We start from the raw sequence: 26,346 nt of genomic DNA on the forward strand, positions 1-26,346 counted from the left end.
GATAACCATTGATTGATGGGGACAGCAAAAGCAATATCATTCTAAAAATGTTGTTTCTTTTTTTGAAAAATTCTGAAAATGAATGATGAGCCAGCTGGGGAGGGAAAAGACTCAGTCAGCCACCCCAATACCCCCCAGTCCATGTGTGTAAAAGTGTGCTGAGAGGAATCACTCACAGCAACATGTTTTGTTCATGGTGGACTGATTTGAATTTTGACAGCAGTAACACGAGCAGAAATTACCATATTGGGAAAACAAGTTTGGTGGGATCTTGCTAATCTGGGACCCCAAGAGCCGAGGTCAATCAACCAAGGAAATGATCCAGTGAGTAAGATGCAGCACACTGATACACAAATTATTTAAAAAAAAATCATAATTATAATAAGCTTAAAGAAAAAAAACAGAATATGTTTTAGCTTGCATGTATCAAAAGACATTTCAAACAGTCACACAAATAGAATACATCCTGTTTTGCAAATACTGTAAATACATGTAAGTTTAGTAACCGTGGAGTGTGACTATGTACGTCGTAATTCTACTTATAAAACTGCTGCTGCTATTTAAGCTAACTACAAAGCAAGGAACCTCTGGTTGTCTGTGTGTCCTTCCCATATCTGGAGAACTGTTCATCAGATAGACTCCAAATTTGCCCAGTGTATTGCTTGGGACAATGTATGAGGATCTTGGTCACAAGAACACATAACTGCAAAATACTGCAGCCAATAGGGTGTTGCATTTTCTCGACAAGCATTCATCTATGTGACTTCACATTTGTGTTGTGTTGCTGTGGACCCAAGAAAGTGCAGAGTTGAGTGTAAAATTGTATGGAAACTTGACCCATTTGACAGAGATTGAAAATCATGGCCAAATATTAGTCAGGTAGGTCTAATAATAGTTTCTGCTCCTCTGCTGCTGCCTGAGTTGAACTTGTGAGAGCTAGGTCTGTATTCTTGGCACAGAATCAAACACATTCTTAGTGGGTATAGGACTCCAAGGTTACCCCTTGTCTCTAATCCTGGTTGCTGTGGTGAGAAGAGTGTCTGTTTTGAGAACTTCATAATTGTGTCTGCTTTTTGCAGATGACGTGGTTCTGTTTGCTCCATCAGGCCATGACATTCCGCATGCACTGCAACTATTTGCAGGCAAGTGTGAAGCAGCCAGAATGAGACTCAGCACCTCCAAGTCTGAGGCCATTTTTCTTTTAAAAGTTGGCTCTGCCTTGTGACAAAAGAGGAGCTCACACAAACATAAATTTGAACAATTTGTATTTGGTTAAATTATAAGTTAACATAAATGTGGAAATCACTAAAATAAGAAGTGTCAGAATTGTGTGACAGAGTGTGTCATGAGCCATGTGTAAAAGTAAGAATCACCAAATAATGCACATGTTGAGAGCTTAGATGTCCATGGGGTCTGGCATGGTGGAGGAGAGAGAGCCAGAGCATAGTCTGCAGCCGGCTTAAATGAAGGTGGGCCAGGAGGTACAGGTGTGTCTAATCTTCAACATAAAAATTTGATCGATATGACAACGTAATTATAGTTTATTTGGATTATACAGACAGGTGTTTTTTGAAAGTTTGGAAAAATGCTTAATTGTAACTGGTGTGGTTGGTTTAGTGCTTAAAAGCGCTTGAATTTGTACAAAACCGGACGACTATACTTGGGTGCTGATTGGATATGTATTGCGATTCAAGATTCAGCATTACAAATTATTGCAATTTTTGTTTGCTTTTTTAACATTAGACCATGAGAAAACGTTGAATGGCACATTTCTAGAGACAATATATAGAGGGCCCTATTTCCAATATCAATGCACATCACATATCAGTCAGTCTTTCTGGTTTTTGTTTCAGCAGCATCATTGTTTCACTGCATATAGAAGTGGTAAACGAAACACTTTTTGAAGTAATCTACTAGAGTTAGCTGTTCTTGCTTATCTAGCTAGAACAATGAGAAATGGATTGAAACACACATATATATAAGAATGATATATATATATATATATATAAGTATAACTCTGGGTTACAGTGGTTCTATTTGACAGCACTCAATACACACTCAAACTCAAGTATACAGTGTGCAAGAGTATGTGTTAGAAAAGTCAGTGTGAGACTGACTTGATTTGCTGCAGGTGAAAGAAGGAGGGAGGTTAACCCATCTTTTCTCTTCTGAAGAATGTTTCTTCTTTACTCCCTCCATTCATAGTCTGCAATTTTTTTTTATCAGGGAAAGAACCTTTGGACTGACCGCCAGCTACTTTCTGCAAGTTTTCCCTGTGCCAGAATGCCCTTTATGCAGTGTTTCCCCATGCTCACCCCCACGCCTTTTATAATGACTTATCTGAGTGGGGGAGGTCTTGTTTTTGGTCTGGTTTATTGGTTTGTTTGTCTGTCATTCAGCAGGGTAGAACAGGCACAATTTTCATGAAATTTGGTGTCAGGGTGTAGCATGGGCCGAGGCAGAACCCATAAAACTTTGAAGTGCATCCAAACCACAGGGAAGATACACATATATATTTTTAACTTCTGCAAACAAACAGGTAAATCAGAGAAAGAAAACGTTATTTTTGATTCATTCACAGTCATGGTAAAGCACAAATAAACACACCCACTCTTCCATACAAACTGCAGGAAGTGCCACGACATTACTCTGATTTTGGGTAAATTCAGACAAAGTGCACATCAAATACATACAGGCCTGCAGCTTTTTATAAACCCATGACACAGACAGAGCAACGGCTTTCTGTTTTAGAATTTACTCTTGTTACTAAGATTTTATTGCTCAGACAGTGAGAGTCAGGCTCCACTGCCTGTGCCGGCATAAGGCGTTGCCATCAGGCATCAGCTGTCCAAGGATTGCTCACTTTAAAAGCAGTGAAGTTGCTTGACTGGCCGAGTTTTGTTTGCGTTATGTGCGGCAGCTGCGTCAAAGTTCAAAAGCTGAAGGGATGTAATTTTTGATGCTGTGATTCTATGACTCACACCTCATAGCAATGATCTTTCTTTGCCCAGAGTTTGTTCAAAAACAGAAAAAAGTTGATATTGGTGTAGGTGGGTGAGTGTCAACTGGAGACTGCCAGAGATGCAAGTTTAAGACCTTGTTTCTGTATCGCCTGTTTCTACTTTTCCCTTCTCAACTCATTTCATCAGCTCTTACCACCCTAAGATCAGCCTCAAGGCAGACAGCGCACGTATCAAACGCAAACACAAGAATCAGCTCATTTGCAGCGGGGAGGCGGGTAGGAGCACCTGGACAGGCCGAGGATGGCTTTCGCTGTGACCAGGTCTATCTGTGGGCCGAGCTGTCATTGTAGTGGAGCAGGTAGAGCGTCAGATTAGCACAGCTAAGCTTGGCCGTAACTTAAAAAGTTGCTGTCAACAAACACTCTTGACTTCACTCTGATTCACTCTGTATATCTGTAACGTAATCCAGGGCATGCCAGTTAGTTTAACACCAATTTCCATCCAGGCAGTTATACAAGTCTTGACCAATGTTACAGCGGCAAAACTATAATATTTAACATTGCCTGGACAGTTTAACATAATGGAATACAGACAGAAGACAGTAACTGTGCTGCATGGATCTTGTAGCAGTTGTATTTAATATGCATTATTGGTCACATTTGCATCACTAACGAAGGCATATATGAGAGATGAGCAGAAAGCATGCGCGGAAAGAGATTGACCTAGCGGCAGCAAGGCCTGGCAATTATAAGACAACATTGCAGGCATATGCACGACAGCTACCTGCATATTAAAAAAAAATCAATAAACATACCATTACATTTTTTTAGTTAAAGTTAAAGAGGACTTGTTCATTTAAGGAGACCTAGCCAAGTTCAATTCACTCCTTTTTACTCTTGCTTTGATTAAAATGTACTCTTTCCCAAGTAATCACATAATAGCAGTAATTGCTAGAATACTTAAATACTGTTTAACATTAAAGCTGTGGTAGGTAGCTTAAGTGTAACCTTCCATGACTCTCTCTGCTGTCTCGTATCACTCCGACGGCTCCTCCACCGGCAGCCTTGTGAAGATCCACGCCACCGATGTACCTGCTCTAGAGTAGGGTCAAGGCGGGCCCAACCCGCCTCCAAGCGGGCCGTGGTGATGTCTTGGGACTGCAGCCAACCCGTAACAAACACCCATCCCTCCCTAAAATCAATACTCATCTCATGTCGGTGCAGGAAACCTGAGAGAAAAGTTTCTAAAAGTCAGTGTGTTCAGCTCTCAGTACTTTTGTAGCTTCTAACTGGATCTCTCTAGTTTCTCTCTTTTCTAAATGTCTGTGTGTAAATAGCAGATAGACATAAAAATAAAATAAATGTAAGATATTAAACAAGTTCGATTTTAGGTTTTTTAGGTTTAGGTTTAGATTGTTAGAATTTGTTTTACTCAGTAATAACATCAAATTGACAATGGAACTAAGTACCTTAACTCTAGTAATATTCTGACTGCTTTAGATACTAGTTAGTTGATCTAGAAATCCCAATTAATAATACAAATTTAATCAACAAATAAATTAGGAAGTATTTCTGTAGGTTTAGATAAGACTTAAATAATACTGGCAGGAAATTCAACTGCTCGAGAGTATATAATTGAAATTAGCCCCAGTTTCACCATCTTCAACACTACAGAACACATGAACACATTATTACTTACTTACTTACTTCTGATACTTAAATACTTATTCTAAGTACAAATTTTAACTTCTATCAAAGTGTTTAAACCTCATAGTGTCACTGCTTGTACAGATAAATGTGATTCTTGCTTTGTTTTCAACCTTCTGGCCTGTAAAACAGGCCTAAAAGTCAGAGTTGACAAGTGCAGACTATTGTGGTGTCCTGCTGCTGGCTGCAGCTCAGCCTTAATTAATGGCCCATCAGGGGGAGGGGCTGCTCCCCCCTGCACACTCAGAGCAGGTTAGCTCGCCCTTCCTCCACCTGCCAGATAAGCTACCTACACGTCTTGCAGACAGGAGAGATGAAAAGATGGAGAACCTTATGCAATTTCACAGAATACTTTAGTGTGAATGGCGCAATTCTGAAAGAGATTAAGTGCAGGTAAGACTTACATTTTTTTTTCTATTTTGTTTTCACGTTAATGCTTATTGTATATTAGTTCAAAAGAAACATGATGCATTTCAACTATTTTTCAATTGCACAATAGAATTGTCACGTTATAATAAGTTTTAAGTAGAAATGGTGAAATTGTAAAAAAAACTGTATGTAAACAGAAACCCGACTGTAAACTTCATATCAAGTGAGGGAACTTTGACTGTAGTGAAAGAGTGCTTTTGTGTTGCCAATCAGCTTCTCAGAAATGTTTGATTAGTGATCATTTTTTTAACATTTTTATTCCTAAATTGCACTACATTATATTCAGATGTTTCTAATGTTCAATACCCTTGTGTATGTAAACAGTGAGTACAAAAACAACCCTTAAATATACTATAATCCACTACAAACATTACAGTAAGAATTATACTGTATAACTTACTACGACTTGTGTCATGTGAGTAGAGTAGCTTTGTTGAAACTAAGAAGATAACATGAATTAATTTTCCATTTTCTCTCTGGCATTTGCTGCAGGAGGCCACGGCTAAGAGGCCAGCACAGGTATGTACCTTTACACACATTTACACATCTATAAACTGTATTTACATGGACTTATTTCATCACTGAAATAGTTGGACGCAGTTGTAATTCAGACTGTGGGAGTAGAATTGACCCTTCACTAAGCTCCGCCATCAAACACAAACAGGCCAATCATAGCGTAGCATCTGCCCGCTCTGACCAGGGTCTGACAACTGTACAGCTGTGCTCCATAGAAACTAATACAGTCACTCATAGTCTTTTCTAATTTTCTTTGTTTTCAGGCTGGTTCCATGGATTTTGAGCTAGCCATGGTTGTGTTGTTGTGCTTGGGGCACTTTTAAAGGTGATACTCGTTGTTCGGCAAGGTTTGAAGGAGATACAGGTTCTTTACCTTTTACCATTTCCGTTAAACCCCTCACAGTTTAACAAGCACAGTTTCGTCTAGTTTAGTTTTTTGAGTTACTTATAGCTATTAAGAGCACGAGCATGCCTAGCTATCTAAGCTATAGTCTATGGTTGGAGTCTGATAATAGCAACTCTCAAAAGTTAGAAACAGTGGTAACCTGAACTCGAACCTGACAAAACAGCCATTAGCTTTAATATACGAAGGGACATGTCCTTCTTTTGTCTTAAACACATCCAAAATGGTCATGAGAGTCCTTGCTTGTTTTATGAATGAAGTGAAACAGAAGTTGAAGCTGCTACACTGTGATCTGTAGGCTTTAGCGTGTATCTTTATATTCATAACTGTGACCTGTTTTTGTCAGTTTGACATCCTGCATATATCATTCAAAGGCATTTTTGCAGAGCCTTTTGTCTTGTTCTGTCTGAAATTGCTTTTTCGTTTTTCCAAAAATTTGACAATATTTCTCCAGGGAGTGAAGTGGGACAGTGTGTACTCCATGCTTGCTCCGAAAGCTTGATGGACGTAGCAACAGTAACTAAGGGGGGCGTGGCTTAGCAAAGGATCAATTCTGAGGAAACTATTTTTGTTGGCGGAGACAAATAAAATTCACAAATAATCTATTTTGTCAGCTTTTTTTCAACTTTTTCTTAACAAGCTTTGGTTATTGAACTGTTAGTGAACTGTGGTATTAAAGCAATATCACACTTGAGCTCCTGATGTTCTGTAATACCGTCACGGCTGTGATTCAGTCTTAAATCAAAACTTTATCAAAACTTTATTTATAGAGCACTTTTCATGCATGGACATGCAACACAAAGTGCACGAAAGAGAAAACAATTACAAAGAAAGCCCCTCCCTCCCACCCTCCATACTAAACACACGCACACGCAAACACACACACACACACACACACACACACAAACACAAACACACACACACACACCTGCACACTCTCACTACTGACAATAGGGAGACATGGCATGGCACTGAGGATTGAAGAAGCGCCACCCTTTGGGGCCGTCCACACTAGGAGGAGTCACAGGCTGTGCCACAGGGGGCACCAGTGCTCAGGCCCCCCGACCCCGACAGACAACAGCCGGCCGGCCGAAGGGACCCAAGGACAGCACCCCCAGCAGCAGCCCAGACACAGTTCCCAGTGTGGAGGACTCCCCTGACGAAACACTGGAGTTAAACCTAAAAACTAAAAACATAAGATAGGATCAAAACCCTGACAAAAGATAAGTAAATGGAGTGAACAGTTAAAAGGATAAAAATACGTAAGATAATAAATAAAATAATACCAATGATAAATAAAACAAATAAAAGTATTTAAGATTAATATTGTCTTAAAAAACAAGATAGAAGCAACAACATAAAATAAGGTAGAAAGGATGAAGACATCACACCCTTGTGTGATATTGTTTCTGAACAGTTCCAAAATTTGAGAAATGTCTACTTTCTTGCTTGGAGATAAATGAGATATCAAACCCCTCTCATGTGGATGCTAAATATGAAACTAAAGCCAGCAGCCAATCAGCTTTAATTAAATGTAGTTTAGTATTTAGTATACACACATGAGGTACTTTGATGTTCTAGCTAAACTCCTCCTTGGCCCTTTATCCTCCTCAGTTAAACCTGCTCTCTCCAATTTGGGTGTTTTTATGGGTCAGATTATGACTCTAGACCAACAGGTTAACAGTTTGGTCGTTCTTGTTTTTATCAGCTGAGAATCATTGCCAAACTCAGACCCATTGTCCCAAGACCTCAGTTGGAAATGATCATTCATGCATTTATTTCTTCGCGACTTGATTACTGCAACTCACTTTTTACCTGTCTAAGCAAAACTTCCATAAACCGTTTACAAGTTGTACAAAATGCTGCTGCCAAACTTTTGACCAAGTCCACTAAAAGATCTCATGTAACACCAATCTTTATGTCTTTACACTGGTTGCCCATACAATTCAGAATTAATTTAAAGATCCTGGTAATCACATTCAGAGCCCTGCATGGTGAGGCACCTGCCTACATTTAAGAGCTCCTGATGCCATATATCACAAGTAGGACTCTGACTTGACTGACCAGGGTTTGTTAACTGTTCCTTGCACCAGGCTAAAGACAAAAGGAGACACTACACTCTGGAACTCTCTTCCATTGAACTTACGTAATGTGGACACAGTTGACACATTTTAAAAGCAACTGAAGACTAATTTATTTAAACTTTCTTTTGATTAATGCGTCTGCTATTTTATATTCTATGTTTCACCCCTAGCTCACTGGCTGGCTGGCTGTTTACGTTTTTTGCTCTGTTTCTTTGTGTTTTTGTTTTTCTGTAGTTTTGTTGTAAAACACTTGTGACGTTCTGCTCTTGAAAGGTGCTATATAAATACACTTACTATTATTATTATTTTTTTGACAGTTTTAACAAATGTGCTTGTAAAATTACAGTCAGTTAGAGTTGGTTTTAATGGTAAAAAACTGTATTCTGACAGTTAATTAATGCTAATAGACATTTTTAAAGTGATAAAAACACATGTATTAAATGTTTTTGTGGTGGGGAAAACTGTAAGTATACAGGATAAATGTAAAATAACAAACACATTACATAAAACTATAGAAGAAATACTGCTTTTACCTAAAATTTTCACTAATTTGATCTAATTTTCAAAATATGATTAAGTATTAAACTGTAAAATTACAGTCATTTATACATGTTTTTAATGGTTTAAAACTGTATTTTGACAGTTAATCAATGCTAATAGACAAATTTGCAAACACATGATGTATTAAATGGTTTTGTTGTGGGAAATTCTTTGATTATATTAAATATCTAGTAATAAACAAACAAATGTATCTTAAACTACAGAACAAATCATGCTTTTATTTTGCTTTTAATTAACTTCAAAGTATCCTTTTTTAGTTATTGAAATAAACCAGAAGTATAACTAAGCATACTATTATTACAATAAGAACATATTAATGGTATATTGCTTGCATATTTGCAGGATACTCACAATACAATTTTAATGAATAAGGTAGACTTTAAATAAACTAATCAAGCATGTATATTAGTACATACACAGCAATATACTTAAGGTGTACAAAGTACACTTGAAGTTGTTGAAGTGTTTAGCACATAAAGTACACTCGATACACTTCAAATTGTGCCATTCTACATTAATTACAACTAAAATATACTTAGTACAAAATGAGTTGTTTCAAAATAGCAGCTGTTTCAAAATAGCAGCAACGTTAAAGCTATGGTCTTTGATTTGAAAGATTGATCATTATTATTAACATTATTTAGATGGTGGTTATGGCCCAATAGTACGACCTACACAATGTGAAGAGCAAAAGGAACCAAATAAATCCATTCTCTAGCGCCTGCAAGACTGCAAAGAAATTGACCAATAGGAGCCATGCGGCCCGCATGGCTCCTATTGGTCAATTTTCCCATCCAATCTCCTCGCTCACTCTCCTGCCCCTAGTCACGTCTTGTCCCAACCCACTTCCGTATTTGAAACTACAAGGGAAAGCCGAGTGACAGTAGCAATCGGCCTCTGCTTGCCCCACCGGCAAAGGCTGAAAGAAAGCGCAAGTCTGTCACTGAAAAGGCAGGGACAAAGCGGAGATGTGAAATAAAGAGGGCTCAAACCAGAGTAAACATTGGGTCATCATTTGAACGGTGGCGAAAGCTCCGTGATGATATGGACCTGAAAAGTGATGCTGATACAGCGGAGTTTCTGTCGAGCAGGTAATCTTTCGTCTTTATTGTGGATGTTGTGACACATAACTTTCATGCCGATGCTGGCTTATGACTGTGAAAGCTGACGTTAGAGGGGAGAGTGACACAAGCTCGGAGGGGAGGGATTAAGGAGCACAGAGGGGAGGGGGGGGTGTGTGTGGGGGGGATGCTTTTTTCAAATCTTTCTCAGATAGTAGACCATAGCTTTAAGTTAACTAATCATTTACATATTTGAAGTGTGCCATTGATTAGTCTGTCTACAAGTACACGTAAATATGCTAAGATTTAATATACTTGGTGTGTTTTTTTCATAGGGGAAGTAAAGTCACTCTGCTACTCAACCTGACATACGTCAAAAGGAACAAACCCACCAAAACACAAATTCTCCATTGATAAATTTTGGATTGCCTGGGTATGTGTGAGATGCTGCCTCAAGTTAATTTCCCAGCTTGGGATCAATAAAGCATATCTATTCTATTCTATTCTATTAAGGAGTTTAAGTATCTTGGGGTGTTGTTCATGAGTGACAGTAAAATTGAGCATAAAATGGACATTTGGATTGATGCAATGTCAGCAGTTCAGAGCTAGTGTAAGAGCCACTGCTCCTATGGCTTGACAAGAGCCAGCTGAGGTGGTTTGGCAATTAGATTGGGATACCTCCTGTGTACCTTCCTTTAAAGAATTTCCAGGCACGTCAAACTGGGAAGCGACCCCAGGGTAGACCCAGAACTCACTGGAGGGATTATATATCCAACTGGCCTGGAAGCTCTTTGGGATCACCCTGGAGGTACTGCAAAATATTGCTGGGGAGAGGGACATCTGGAATGCCCTGCTAAGTCTGCGGGCGGACTGCCCCTTCACAAGCAGCCCAGTGCAAGTCGTACAACCTGGCTGTGTATGGATAGGGCAACCCTCCTGGCAGTCACTCTGACTCTTCCTAGCCCAGAGACACAGCTGTGAGCCAAAGGGGTTGGTCAGTTTAAAGGGGAAAGTACAGCTGGCAATCCACTCACCACTGCCAGCAGTGCACACCAGCGCATATGTATAAATGCTCACTAGGGCGTAGGTTACAGGCTCTGCCTAGAGCCTATATGCAACCATTAATCAACCCTAATAAAACCAATTTGTAAGTGACACCAGAGCCTAAATAGTCATGTAGGCCTCATCCTAATAATGTTGTAGAACTTTAGAATGGGTATGATCTGTATGAAGACTCACACATAAGCAGTAGTGGGTTCAAGTTCTGAGCTATTAATGTGACAGAATTCACTCCTCAGATATTGGTGTTGAATAGTCATTATACCTGGGGCCATGTGGCTTTGACATTGTTCCTTGAATAGATTTTCAGCTCTGCTGGCGATTTGCTAAGGACACTTTCACAGTGCCACCAGAGACTCACTCACTCTGTGTAATTATTTCTATACCACTTGGCCCCAAATTTAAAGAATGAATATAGGCCTATATTTCCTCTGAATGCTGTCGTTTAAGAGGCTTTTTATGTGAGTAATAAAGCAGGGGCCGCCACCCTCTGTCACTAAGGAGCGAATCATTTCCCAGGGAGGGGAAAACATCTGTTCCCAATTGAAGAGCCTGCCTGATGAGAAATAGCAGCTTTTCACATGATAATCCAGGATAGAAAAGGTTGAAATCGGGTCCGCAGTGTAGAGGAACTGGATAATGATGCTTCAGACATGTAAAGAGAAGAGGAAGTAAGGGCTTTGCATGCGTTCAGTAGAACGATCCTTCCCTCAACTACTGTGCTTTTCAGCCTCATCTGAGTCATCATTCTGGACCAAATGTGTCAAACCGTTTTATATAAATTGCTTCAATTATCTGTGTGGCAATAACAATCATGCTAAGAGATGATTATGTGCATATAGAGGACATACTGACACAGATGATACACACACACACACACACACACACACACACATACACAGGCAGGTTTGATGTCCAAGGAAACCCATTTTGTGTCAGGGGGAAGGTTTGGGAAACTGCAACTGGAGGTTAAAAAAGAAAAAAAGAAAAGTCTCACTGAACCTAATCTGGGCTTTTGCAGAATTGTCCAGTGCTGATGTTGTTGTCTGGTGATATGGTTGTTTCATGATTAAATGTATGAGAAATTATATTTCATATTGTTTATTGTTATTATGTTCATTATATTGTCAACCAGGGCAGCTTTGTATACACTGATCAGCCACAACATTTAAACCACTGACAGGTTAAGTGAATAACGTTGATTATGTTGTTACAATGCAATGTTTGGCTGGGAAACATTGGGTCCTGTCATTCTTGTCCACCTGAAACCCAACTCACCAGAAAAATGTTGCAGACCAAGTACACCCTACTGGTACTGCACTTGCATATACGCATGTCATTTTCATGCCTTAGCGAACAATAACACTGGCATACTGCCCTGTAGTGGATCGTGGGTCTATTACACTGTTTGCCTTGAGACTGGGCTGGAGAAACGTAATAAAGAGCTCACGGTGTCAACTTGGCCTCCAAATTACCCAAATCCCAATACCATCGAGCGTCTGTGGGACATACTGGAACAAGTACGATCCATGGAGTCTGCACTCAGCAACCCACCCCTAAAAGGATCTGCTGCCAACGCCCTAATGCCAGCCACCTCAGGGCACCCCAAAGAACCTGTGTTTATGCCACGATGGGTCAGGGCCAAGTTTGATCAATGGTGGCTCCCAGCAGAGCATTGCATTGTGATGATCACTGTAATTTACTTACCTGTCTTTCTAATGTTGTGGCTGATTGGTGTACTTTAACATAACTTAAATCATTATAATTCAGTTTAAACCCCCTAAAACTGAGCTGAAGCATCAATTGATGTAACTACAGCAGCAGTTTAGGCAAATCCTGGGATATGATACATTGCTCTAAAAAATTAAGGCAACACTTTAATCACACATCAGATCTTGATGAACAAATTATTATCACACCGAAGTAAAAACTTAAAATGTTCACTACTGAGTGAGTAAGACCTGGATCAGGGCATCAGTGAGCTCCTGGACAGTCTGTGGTGGTACTTGGCGGCGTCGGATGCACCAATACGTCCCATAGGTGCTCAATTGGATTTAGGTCAGGGGATTGAGAGAGCCAGTCAATGGCATCAATGCCTTCATCATCCAGGAACTACACACTCTAGTCACATGAGACCGGGCATTGTCCTGCACCAAGAACCCAGGGCCCACTGCACCAGCGTAAGGTTTAACAATCACTCTGAGGATTTCATCCCGGTAACTAACAACAGTTAAGGTACCGTTGGCTATGACATGGGGGTCTGTGCAACCCTCCAAGGATATGCCTCCCCAGACCATCACTGACCCACCGCCAAACCGGTCATGCTGGATGATGTTACAGGCAGCATAACTTTCACCGAGGTGTCTCCAGATTCTTTCACGCATGTCACATGTGCTCAGTGTGAAACACCTGTGAAGAGAACGGGACACCAATGATGGACCTGCAAATTCTGGTGTTCTCTCGAGAATGCCAATCGAGCTGCACAGTGCTGGGCTGTGAGCACAGGTCCCACTAGAGGACATGGGCCCTCATGCCACCCTCATGGAGTCAGTTTGGTCAACCCGCCAATTTGGCTGTCCTTTTTGCGACTAGGTCTGGAATTTAGACAGACCGCGGCATATTGGGGGTCCGTTTTGGTCCGCAAATATGACGCCTCAGAGGGTACACTTTTTGCCGCCTCCATTGCTATGTAAATCCAAGGCATCGATGTGCCGGCAATTGCGTGACATGGGCGGGGGTGTTGATGACGTGCACTGTTGTGCGACCCACAGCCGGGAGTTTTAAAAGCAGATCACAGCAGTCAGTTCATCACTTCATCCGCGGACGTCAAGATGAGCAACTGGAAAGCCGCTGAGATCCAGGAGATGCTAACCATCACAGCCGAGAGAATGATCAATAACCAGATCACTCGTCACTGTTCACGCCCAACTTCGTGCTTCACGTCACGTCACATGTTTACGCCTACCCCAGTGGCGGCTTTTTTGCAAAGGAGGAATATTACACCTCCGTTTCACATAGACAAGGCGGCAGATTGCAGCCTTTACCTGGCTGTGTGTGGTGTGTGTGTGCATTTTCTAACTAAAAGGGGCTAATAATAACCACTCTGAAATGTCCTGCTCGAGTCTTGGTTGCGAAGGTGGTGTGGTTTGTTCTGCCTGTGTTTTGGTATCAGATTGGCTAATATCCTGCCCGTTAAGTAATGCGCATGTGCAGCTCTCACCAAAGACCGAACAGAGGCAGGATGTCTCACTTCGTAGCTAAAACAGAGTGTTCAAGACACAGTGTGAAAAGGGATGCTGCAGCAATGTAAAAATAATGTGTTTTTTGAAAATGAATGTATTTAAAGTATTCTACCAGATAAAAGTATGAACCTGAAAATTAGCATAGTATGACATCTTACATTTTTTTGAGCAGTGTATATTTTGGGGGGGTTTGTTTTTTTGTGGGGCAGGAACAAACTGGAACTATTGGCTGTGAAAATACATTACTTACAAGGACACACACACCTGCCTTTCTCTGTTGCCTCTCTCTCTCCTTTGACAAATCTACAGACTCACTGCACACAGATCCAAGATAGGTCAGAACAACACTACTGACTGTTCACTGTATATATGCAACACACAGTATCAAAAACACACACTAAGTGTTAATGGTGCACAACCCCAGGTGTGTGATAACCTCGGGCCGTATGGCAGTCAAAGCTTTTAGAGGTTTGCCTGACAGCTAGTTTTACCGTTTGATGAAGCGTTTCTCGACCATTTTGTCATTGCCCACTGTGTGATTGCCTGCCTCTGTCTTTCCCAGGTGGTACTAGAGTGTGAATTATGTACCTCCACTCTTCCATTCCTGGTTCAACTCGCTGCTTTAAGCTGAGGTATCACCCCAAAGCCCGAGTGCTCCAAGCTGGGACACTCTAATAACCGCTACCATAAATGGACAGTAAATCTGAGGCAGTATAAAACACAACCTTATGAGAGGCAATCATTTGGAAGCTCTTACTGCCTCGTGGCCTCAACATCCCCTACTTCTTTTTTTTCTATCTCTGTGTTCCTGTCTGTCTCCCTCTTCATCCCTACTTCTTTGTTTTCTCTCTTCCTTCCGCTCTGTCTCACTTCCCCGCTGCATGAGTTCTCACCTAAATTACTGCAGGCACTGCTGCAGAATCTGAACTACACCTACAGGCTTGACTGGAAAGGTCAACAAGCTGCTTAAAATGAAGAATAGTGCAGGAGAGAGCAGAGTAATCTACTCTCTCCATCGCCTCTTTCTTCTCTTCTTCCCCTCTCCTCCGCGACTGCTGGCGTTTTTATTCTCCTACCATTTTTACAGTCTGCCCATGTACCATCCTTTTTCTGCAGCACGTGTAGGACTGTGTGTTGATTTCTTCGTTGGTTTATCAGTCTATTTTTCTTTTATGTCTATTTTTCTCTGTATCTCTTTCCACACCTTTTTTTTACCCTCCCCTCTTTTTTTTTCTTGGCTCGTCTTTGCCGTCTTTGTCTTTTACCTCCTTTTCTCTCCTTCTCCCTCTAGATATATAGGTGTTCTTACTACCTGAGACAAACTGACTGTATTGACTCCATGAATCCACCTCACAGCGGCCATTCTTCTTTTCGCCTCCTTTGTTCTCTTATTCCCCCCTTTGCTTTGCTTTTTTTTCCTTCTTACTCTCATGTATTTTTCCTCTCTCCCCCTCTGCTTTGGCTTCCCCCTCCTGTGCTTCCACTCATGCTCTGGCTCAGACTAGATGTGGTTTCGAATATCAAACAGGTTATCTGCCTCTGTCTTCAGCCTCTCTGAGAAAATAATGGAAGCAAAAGTTACAAATGACTCTGATTTGCTATTCGCTTTCACACCTGGTTTGCTGTCTCACTTTCCTTGTCTCCAGGTACAGCGTTGTTATTATGCATAAGCTTCAAGGCAGAGATCGACAAAGTGGCCAAAAGTATGTGGACAATACACCCACATGTGTTTTCAAAACCCTGGTCACTAATCTGCTGCTATTACAGCATCTAATCTTCTGTGAGGATGTTCTACCAGATTGGAACCTGGCTGCAAGGACCTGTTTAGGGTCAGGGTTAAAACATTTTTTTTTGTTTTCCTCCCCTGTTGACCCACTCACCCCCCATATACCTGTACGCTGCTGCCATGGTTGCTACAGGAATGAGTCCTAAAACCTTTAACTAAGTTAGCATTTTTGCACTTCTGGTTCCCTCATCTTGAAATCAGTGGGTTTCAAATAGGTTTTTGGTTAAATGCCTGAAATTAGGTCTGTGGTTATCACAAGCTTAATTGAAAAATCCCAATAAGCTTTTGTCAAGGGAACAAGGGCATTGCTAACATCCAGGTTATCTTACAAAATACGTCATCTCAGAACTCTATTATGACAGTTTTCAGTATGTAATCATTTTGTTGTAGCTTAGGAGGTCCAGTAATCGGAAGGTCGATGGTTTAATTCCCTGGCTTCCCCAGCTGCATGTCCTTTGGCTGCTGTGATGCACAAATCTCCTCGTTTGTGGGACTAATATAGGAATTTCTGATTTCTGATGTCAAGGTATTCTTGAGCAAGATACTGAACCCCAGATTGCTACTGATGAGCAGGTCGGCACCTTGCATAGCAGCCTCTGCCATCAGTGTATGAATGTGTGTGTGAATGGGTGAATGTGTGCTGTAAAGGGCTTTGAGCGGTCAGTAAACTGGAAAAGTGCTATAAAAATGCAAGTCCATTTAAGATTTTAATGAAACCATGATCTTTTCCTAAACATTTATTTACTTTGAAACGAAGCTGATGTTGCATGTTTGTAATAGCTAACTTGACCTCGGAACGAGACTGTGATGTTTTCATGGGTAGGTGACGCAAAAATGCAACAGTATTACACGGTTTGCCATGAAACCAGGTTGCATGTAGTCCTTTTGATATGGCTGACTGAACTTTATTTTATTTATTAAAATGTGAAGAAAATATAAACTAAAACTAGATTTTGACACAGGTTTCCTCTACGACACAGGGCTGCAAGCTTATGTAATAATGCAGGACACAGTTCATATTGTATTTTAGTGGTACCAATTCCCTGACAAATGTATTATCGGTTACCAAAAATCAAGGAAACCCATTATGTGCCCCCAGAGGATTGGAGCACTGGAGCAGTTGTCCTCTTCAGTCGGTTGGTAATCCAGCCTTGCTTCAGCCATTAGAGAACTGGTGAGGCCGGGTCACTGATGTTGGGTGAAAAGGTCATCATCATTCCACTCCTTGTTCCAGTTCATCCCAAAGGCGTTATCGGGGTTAAGATCAAGGCTCTGTGCAAACCAGCTATTCCACACCCAACTTGTAAAAGCAATTATTTTGGAGCTGGCTTTGTGCATGGGGGAAATGATGAAATAGCAAGGGACAAACAAAAACTGTTTCCAACTTTGGAGACCTAGACAGGTACTGGGCCATGGAACGCTTAATACCAGGCTACAATGAAGCTAAATAAACTAGCTAAAGACGCTGAGTAATAATTATAGAACTCTATAAGCTATTATTATATGAATCCACAAACAGACCCCCTGCATTACCTCCCAGTGGCAGACTGTAACATTAAGCTTCCATTATTGAAAAGATTTCATCTCTTCATTAAGACATGAAAAACAGCCCCAAACCACAAATACATAACAGCATGTGTCTATATGCTATTGACTATAGTGTGTATGTGTCTCACAGGGGCAGCTCACAGCAATGCACCAAAAATTATATCTAAAGATGTGACATTTTAAAAACTGTAAATACCTACAAATGAGTCAGAAGAAGTCTCTGACTTAACTCAATTAATTAGTTCTCAAAGCCCTGGCTCTCAGTTTCTGGTGACTTGAAGGGGATATAAACAGAATTATGTTGCCCCCTAGTGTTCAGAATGTGCACTGGAGTGCCTCGGTGTGCGCACAGACACGCAACAAAGACTGTGTGACTGTGTGTATGTGAGAGAGAGAGAGAGAGAGAGAGAGAGAGAGAGAGAGAGAGAAAGAAGAAGCTGAGGAGTGAATACAGTGCAGCCCGTCAGAGTTTAATGTTCTGTCACTTTGCATAGGTGAAACAGAGCTGGGCTGTGAGACTGGGAAGGCGGGAGTCCTAGAAACAATGACATGCTTCACAAAAGGCTCAGGGAATGAGAAACACACATATTTGTCGGAACACACTTAAAAGAGTCCTTCAGAGAATTCATAAAATCAGATTTCTGAATGTATTGTGATTGTTATGTGTGCAGCAGCAGAGCCAGGTGTCACATTTTTGTTCTTAAACTGTGTGATTGTGGATGTATCAAATTGCTGACGTACAGTAATACAACATCTCCGCCGCATTTGCCAGCAGTCAAGATGTATTTTGTTTGTATAGGAGCATATGGTCGAGTTATTCAGCCATACACGCTCACTCACAGCTGTGGGTGCACTCTTCATATACATCCTCAAATGTTGCCACACAGACATAATTTCTCAATTTCTAAGAACAGACTGTTGTTGTCTAAAGTTTTGTCATTAGATTTGACTCAGAACTTACTTGAGACAGGTGATCCATCACAGTGAAAAACTCACAGCTTTTATGTTTCTGTGGATACATTATCATAGCTGCTGGTACAGCAGCAATCAGGATTCTGTCTTTTTTTTCATAAAGACATGGGAGTCAGTTGCATTTCATTCATGAGTTCTGAGAAAAGAAATGAGAAAATCAACAATACCAGAAGAAATTCAATAAGCAAACATGAACATACATTATGAAAATGTAATTTTAGTAATTTCTTGCATTAAACCATTTGCTTTACAGCACCATATACTGGACCGGATCAACATAACTTATAAATACTTGCATTACTTTTTGATAGACAACACTTAAATCTTAGCTTTCAGTAGACTTCATGATTGCATATACATCCTCTATTTAATGCACCACCCACCGAGCATGCAAAAGTGACATAAAAAATAAAACACTGCTAAGATGTTGTAAGATGCATGACAAAAAGGTGCATTGTGTTTGCCTAATGATAGAATGCTCATGGTGGATCCTCTAACAGTGTTTTAACATTTGTATGTTGTTTATGAATTCCTACCTTCAGTTAGGTGTGTTAGGCCTTTCAAGGGTCAAGCTTCATTTCATTGTTATTCTACAATACGGCTTTGTACATTGAAATGAAAGTTGCAGTCCCTCGATGCTACACAAGAAACAATATCTCTATGGCGGAGTGTTGAGGGTGCTGTTGGGACCGACAGATGAAGTAGGTCATTTTGGATTTCAAAATGGACTCTGAACTGAACTCAGTTTCCCAGAATTCCCCAGTTTTCACAATCCAAGGAACACGAAGCAAGTTAGCACCAAGCTGCTATCCCTCTAAAGGAAAGGAGCCACCAGTTTCCTCCACCTGCTGTCTTTTATCAGACCCTGCACAGCAAGAACAACATTGTTCAACATTGGAATTACAACTTTCTCCTGCTTGGCTCCTCAGCCAAGGAATCACCAGCATCTTTTCTTCAAAGACTGGTAATGTTGAACTGGGCCTAGATAACACACAGCATAGCATAGTATGGCTAAGCACAGGACTTTAACTCTGGTTGATGTGATGCACATGTGTTCAATCTATGTGTTTGTTTACTGTTTGGGTGTTATTATGATCTCAGGTCAGGTTATTGGTAGTTTGCTTTGCTACACGGCTAATTTGATGGTAGTTGAATTATGCTTCACACAGACTCAGGGTCTTTGCGTGCAACTATCCATCTTCTTTAAAGGAACTTGGGGCAGGATTTGTGAAAAAATAAACATGCATTTTAAGTTTTTTAATGCTAATGGGTGATGAAGCGCCCACCCACGTATCTCTCCATTGCCTTGAACAGGCTGTGTGCTGCATAATGTACTGCAATTCAGGCCCAAATTTCCCGCGTGGTCTTGCGGACGTGACGTATGATGACGCTGAATGCACGTCCTTGGATACGGGAAGAAGACAAGCGCGGCAGTAATGGATTCTGCTACGGCCAGCAAACGACCCACCACCACAAAGTCCACTAAAAAGTCATACTAAGAAGAAAACGAAGGTTTTATCAGCGGCATGTCGTGAGTCGAAACGAAATTACGACCAAAGCCGGGCTGGCACCTGAATACACATCGGATACGCGTTCGACTCATGGAGGCAGCTTCAACTTGAATTGGGACTGAAAACAGGTGCTGACATGGCTCATTTCCTAGTAACCAGGTAAGAAAACATTACAGGTCATGTTTAGAGCTTGTTTTGAAAATCATATGAGATCACGGAGGACTCGCAGTGACCTAACTTGCAAAGTAGCGTTAGCTGCAAACATGTAAATTAGTCCACCGCTGTGTAGCACTGAATAGTTACAGACTGCGCATTTTCCACGGTCCTTTAGTCTGAAACCGAATAGTTAGAAATATGTCCCTTTATATATGGGACCGAGAGCCCAACCTATTATCCGGGAGGTGACGTTAGCAGCTGGCTGTAGCCACAGGCTAACGGTTTGTTTGTGTCTGTGTAGTAACATTAGCCGCTTACACACAGCAATCCCGTATCAGAGACGATATTTTTGTCCCCCAATATGCCGTCTTTGCTTTCGCCTGTGCCTTTCAGACTGCATCAACCGTAACGGTAAATCGCCACACTTGTGTGTTGCTTCACACAGCAAGCCGGCTTCCCGGCTGCTTCATGTGTGTAGGGGATAAGGCATCAGCTGCACTGCTGTGAAGAGTTCATGCGCACTCCCGCGCCGGCTTGGCTGATGGCTGCAGTTACCCTAACGGCCGCAACGGCCATCGTGTCACTATTGAGTCTTATTTCTTGATCCTGCCCCGAGTTCCTTTAACCTGGTACCACATTTCACACACACACATACTCCTTCAGCGTGGAGCATATCATACCCACATGTGATATCAGTGAGCACATGGTGAGAGCACCACTTTTGTTCTTTGTTCTCTCCTATCAACGAAACAAGTGGTGATCCACCTGAGGAAAGAAGTTGCTCTATAGTCTGGTGGTATGTCACTTCTGTATCTTTTTCCAGATGGCAGCAGGGTGAACATACTGCGGCTGGGATGGGTGTTTTCTTTCAGGCCCTGTACACACATAAACGGGTATTTCTTAAAACAAAGCTTTTTCTATGCATTTTGGCCTCTCGTACATATGTAAACGGCGTTTCAGGTCACTGAAAACAGAGCTTTTGGAAAACTCCTGCCAGGGTGAAGATTCAGTGTTTATGTGTGGACAGGAAAACCAGGGTTTTTTGGCTTGACTCCTTTGTTTGACGTAAGGGACAGCCACTCGTTGTGGGTGTGACCCCCCCACCTCACCGCTTCCCGGGGCCATGGACTGAGTGTCTCCCTCGCTCCCAGTGCAAATGTCGACCGGGGCAGACTGTCCTCAGTTTGCCCTGACCACGTTGCCAGGGCGAGGACCACCCCACGTAAAAGGGCCAGGGGTCTACGGCGATGTCTCCTGCCCACCCGACCCGCCTTGAACTGCCTTTCTGTAAAAGTTGACGAGAACATATTGTTGGCGACAATTTAACCTCATTAAATTTCCTTCAGAAGCAGAGTTGTTTCAGTGTTTGTTTTTTACCAGGGTGGGGATGTGTGAAGAAGAGGCTCTCTGTGATGTTGATCGTCCTTCCTCAAAGTTGTTAAGGTGGCCTCAGAGCTGCTGTGAATGCAGTAACATATTCTGTTTAGCTGAAGAAATCCTAGTAGAGTTAACATTACCAAGAAATATGCCAACACCCACAAAACGGTTTATGACTGCACAAGCCTGGTCGTTGTTGATGGACTCAATACATGTTTTGATCACCATTCAGACTCTTAACTGGATGAAGTAGCAAACAGGTCAAAATAGCTATGCTGGTGATAGTGACACAATGGGACAGAATAATCACAGAGGTGAGGGAGACAGCGATGTTTACTCTGAAATTTCTCATCCATATTGCGGATGTGCTAGAGGTAGACAGGGACACGGGCGAAGACAAAGGGCACCCAGTCATCAACCTGTGGATTGTTTAGACAGTTCAGATTATGATACTTAAGACTCACAGTGGAGGTATTCAAGGTGTATATCTTCTTCCTTCTCACCTGAAAAAGGTTGTTTTGTGCATGTTTGATAATAGATGCTATAAGATAAAATTGTCTGCTAAATACATCATTGTGAAAAAAGATGAAATTATTTAACTCTCATTCTGTGCACTTAATATTTACCCAACTGATATTCTTATACTCTATTGTGATGTTATTTCAGGCATAGAGTCAAAGGATTCTCATTTCCCATTCCCACCTGCCAGAGGTGTTAGCTGTATGACAAGATAAAAAGTGTTACTTAGGTGTTTAAAGATGTCCAGCTGCTGTTCCTGGACCCGATACACCTAGGGTTGCCACCTGTCCCATAAAATACGGAATTGTCCCATATTTTAGACTTAAACATTGCGTCCCCTTTTGAGTCAATATGGGATGCAGTTTGTCCGATATTTCCAACTTGCCTTGAATGCAGTATCATCCCATCCGCATTCATCCCACTCTTACGGCTCGTACAGCCTACTCAGAGCAGTCGTTGGCTGGTTTTAGGCATGAGGAATGAGAGATCGTCAGTGATAGGGTGAGAGAGTCTCGGCAGCGGGTCTTCTCACAGGAAGCCAGTGTGGACATGTATGTGGCTGCCCCAAGGACATTATATTACATTGGGCTGCCCCCGATACTCCACCCTGTGCACCACTCAAACGAAAACGGATGTAGAAATACAGACGTGTGTGGGTAGATTCAAATGCTTGGCTTCCCGCAGTGTCAGGACAGACAAAAACCAAACAGCAGTCTCACAGTTCTTCTTCTAAATCTGATTGATTTAAATATGAATCAATATAAATGTATCGCCCTTGAAGAAACAATCATTATGTTAATAACTAATGCTTTATCAATCTGTAAATTGCATCATTCAGTACTAATGAATTAACAGTATAAAATGTTAAAAATAAAACAGTGTTTTACTTAATATATTTTTCTCAGATGTATGTAGATGAGCTATTTCTGTGTGGTTTCACTGTTTGGATTGTGTGACTACTTTTCAGACAGACAGGCAGATGACAATTATTTTAGGCAAATCTCTGCTCATCCTATGGCCTGGGCAATATAACATCAATACAACATCAATATACAGTATATTGTCAATAGACATTAATACAATCAGAAAATAGTTCAATATAATATTGATAGTATAATTCATGATTTCATCAAAAAACAACAAAGACAAAGAAGGAAAGAATACATTTAAAAATACTATAAAATTCATACTGTTTATCGTAATATGGCAAGTTTTCCTCACTCGAATTGAGTGAGTCTGTCTAAGGACAGACAGTGTCATTCATTGTACAGATTGTAAAGTCCACTGAGGCAATGTGATTGTGATTTGGGGCAATATAAATACAACTGATTTTGATTTATTTCATAAAAAATCTGTCATCCTACTGTTAACGCAGGTATACATTATGATTTACTACAACTGACGCCCCACCCCACCCTTGGGCCAGTAGTGGCCCCTCCACTGTAGTCTGGCTCACGCTTGGTATAAAACCTGTCATTGGGCATCTATTTCAGGCTGCATTCCCCTCTTCCTTCTGCAATCTGCATGTTACTGTTTTCAAAACCTCCTCCAGTACATTAAACAACAACCTCCATGCTAGCATGCTACACACTGATATTGGCAAGTTACTCTAACACTGACCTGGTTGCTAACAGTACAAACCTAAACAAGCTAACAGCTGTTACCTTTTCTTTTGTGAGGATTTAGTCATTTGCCAGGACTCGCCTCCCAGCCGAAATGCCAGAATAAATGTTAGCTAAGTACGAAACCACAGAAGAATCAAAACTCAACATTTCTTCATGTTGCAACTTTGCTTTTTAGGTTTCTATTTCTATCTTCTCACAACGCTGTGCTTATGCCCTGCTTAGGTTTAGGCACAAAACCACTTTGTTAGAAAAACATCATGGTTTGGCTTTAAATACCTGTTTTGGTCGCAATGATCACAGATAAAGATGGTCTGACATCCCATGAAAAATAGCCGGTCGGCACAAAAACCACTGGAAATGTCTAGACTAGAACTAGATGGAAATATCCCCAGGTGTCCTTGATGATGACTTCATAAGATCTCATAGGCTTGATTGTATTCTCCTGACTGAAACTTGGCTTGATGCAACTGTAATCAAGGAACTGATTGAAGCATCACAATCAAATGTTTTCTTTTCACAATGTACCAGGAGGGGTGGTGGTGTTGCTGCAGTCTATTCAGATATTTTATTTTGTAAAAGCATTTCATTGGGTTCTTATGCTACCTTCAAGTATTTAGCTCTAGTAATCAGATCTGCATACCCCTATCTGTTGACTGCCCACCAAGGCTATAAAAAATGCTTCACTAACAAAGACCACACCAACAAGGTTATGAATTTTGAACTGAATTGCACACTATAGATATTTGAGATTATGTAAGTGGGATGGATTGAGGATAAGGGAGCAGGGTAGAGGGATGAAGGGATGAGGATTGTGGGATTAGGGGTCATGCAGGATGGATGTCGGACTAGTGTTGGTTGGAAGTGGGAGGATGGAAGCAAACTGGAGGAGTTGAAACTTCATACGTCTGGATGTGCCCCCGAAGAATACTTTAGGTGGAGAGATGTGTTTGGGTGTTACTGATCGTTCAGATTGTTATGGATGTAAGGTAAGCTGGAGAGGACCAATGTCCGAGACATTTAACAGGGTTTCCGCGGGGTCTTAAAAAGTCTTAAAAAGTCTAAAATTTGACAATCTCAATTTTAGGCCTTAAAGAGTCTTAAATACATCCATATTTTGCATATAGGTCTTAAATTACATTTAGTCAGGTGCGTTCATTTACTGCTTCCATCTTCGCCTTTTTTCTTGGTGGGATTCACAGTTAGTTCCGTGTGTTGTACTTCTTTCTTAAGTATCCAGGAACGTAAGTGGCATTTTGCCAACAGCCCGGTCAGAATTTATCGCCGCACACTTCGCCAGTTCCGGAAAGACTTCGACTTCGGCACATGCTACAACCATGGGAAAATGTAAATTTAATAAGTGTTGGCTCTTACGACCAGAATTCAGTTGGCTGAAAGCCGTACCTGATCATATATTTTGAAGCAGTGTACGCTCTGTAAGAGAAAACTCAAACTGGGCACACTTGATGTGAAAGCGCTGGAGTCGCACTCAAAATCAGAAAAACACAAGTTAGCGTCTAAAAGTCTTCAGCGAAGTCACGCTATCTCTTACTTTTGTACGCCTTTGTCATCACTTCCCGGCCCGAGTTCATCCGGTTCTGTTCGACCCTAACTCTGCACCGCCTCTGCCGCCTCAGAGTCAGGCGACATTCAAACTATCTTCGGCTCAACTCCAACATTGAAAGCGGAGGTGCTTTGGATTTTAAACACCATTGCCAAACATCAATCCTACCAAAGCAACAATTGTTTGAGTTGCTCTGTTAATGGCAATAAATGTGGTTATTTTTTAAAGTAAATCTCGGACTGCATTTTTCCTAACTTTTTCGTAGTACTTTGTGTAGGTCTTAAATTTAGTTCAAAATGGTCTTAAAAAGTCTTAAATTTGACTTGTTCAAACCTGCAGAAACCCTGATTTAATGATGTTTTTGCAGATACCCCGCTTTGAGATGGAAGCAACGGCGCCGATGTGAAATGAATGTCCTAAATATAACTCAGAGGCAATTCTGGATCTGTGTAAGATTTGGCTAAAGTGGTGAAGAAACCAGAAACGCAACCACTTTGCCTGTCTCACAGATTAACAGAGGGTCTTGGGGAGGCTTGATTAGCTAGTCTAAAGTTAAAGTTAGGTTTGTATTGAGGTGTCTGCTGTTAGATGCAGCATATTAATATGAGTATTTGGAAAACATATTGGAATGTTAGTTGCTGTTGGGGCCTTCCTGACCTGGAGATGATTTGGTCAGGGTTACCGGGTTGATGACATTGTAAACAGGTTGGACCTGTTGATGGCTTGCTCAACTTGTTTGCTGTCACGGGATGGGACAGAGGTAAATGGGCGCCTCTCTTCTTGCCTCTCTTCTTATCAGTCCCTTCCTTTTGTTTTGAACAATATGTGGTCAAGGTAACAGGTATAAAATGTTAAAGTTTAGCAGAGTCATGGAGGTCCTGGGTCAGAGGTGAAGAGGCCTCTCTTCTTATCTGTCCCTCTTTAATGTGGATTATGTGTGGTAATTTAGTTTTTGACCAAAACAAGCTCGGTATATAAGGAGCTGTCTGCATGTCTTCGGGAGAGTTTCATTATTCGGCTGGAGACTCTCCAAGTAACGTGTTACTTGTTTACGATACTGAACTTATTGTAATAAATTTGTTATACAACTAAGACAGTGTCGGCGGAGCTTTTCTTCAAACATCTTCATCAGCATCGCCACAGAATATACGACAGTATGGACTTATGTATGAGTCTAGTCGAAAGAGTTACAGTAGATCGGTTGAGGTAGACCAAACTGGTTGGTCTTGCTGCGTTTGAGGTGGAAGATGAGAGTATCAGAAGAGAC

This window comes from Pagrus major, chromosome 18 (assembly GCF_040436345.1).
Source record: "Pagrus major chromosome 18, Pma_NU_1.0".
In the NCBI taxonomy this organism is placed as follows: domain Eukaryota; kingdom Metazoa; phylum Chordata; class Actinopteri; order Spariformes; family Sparidae; genus Pagrus; species Pagrus major.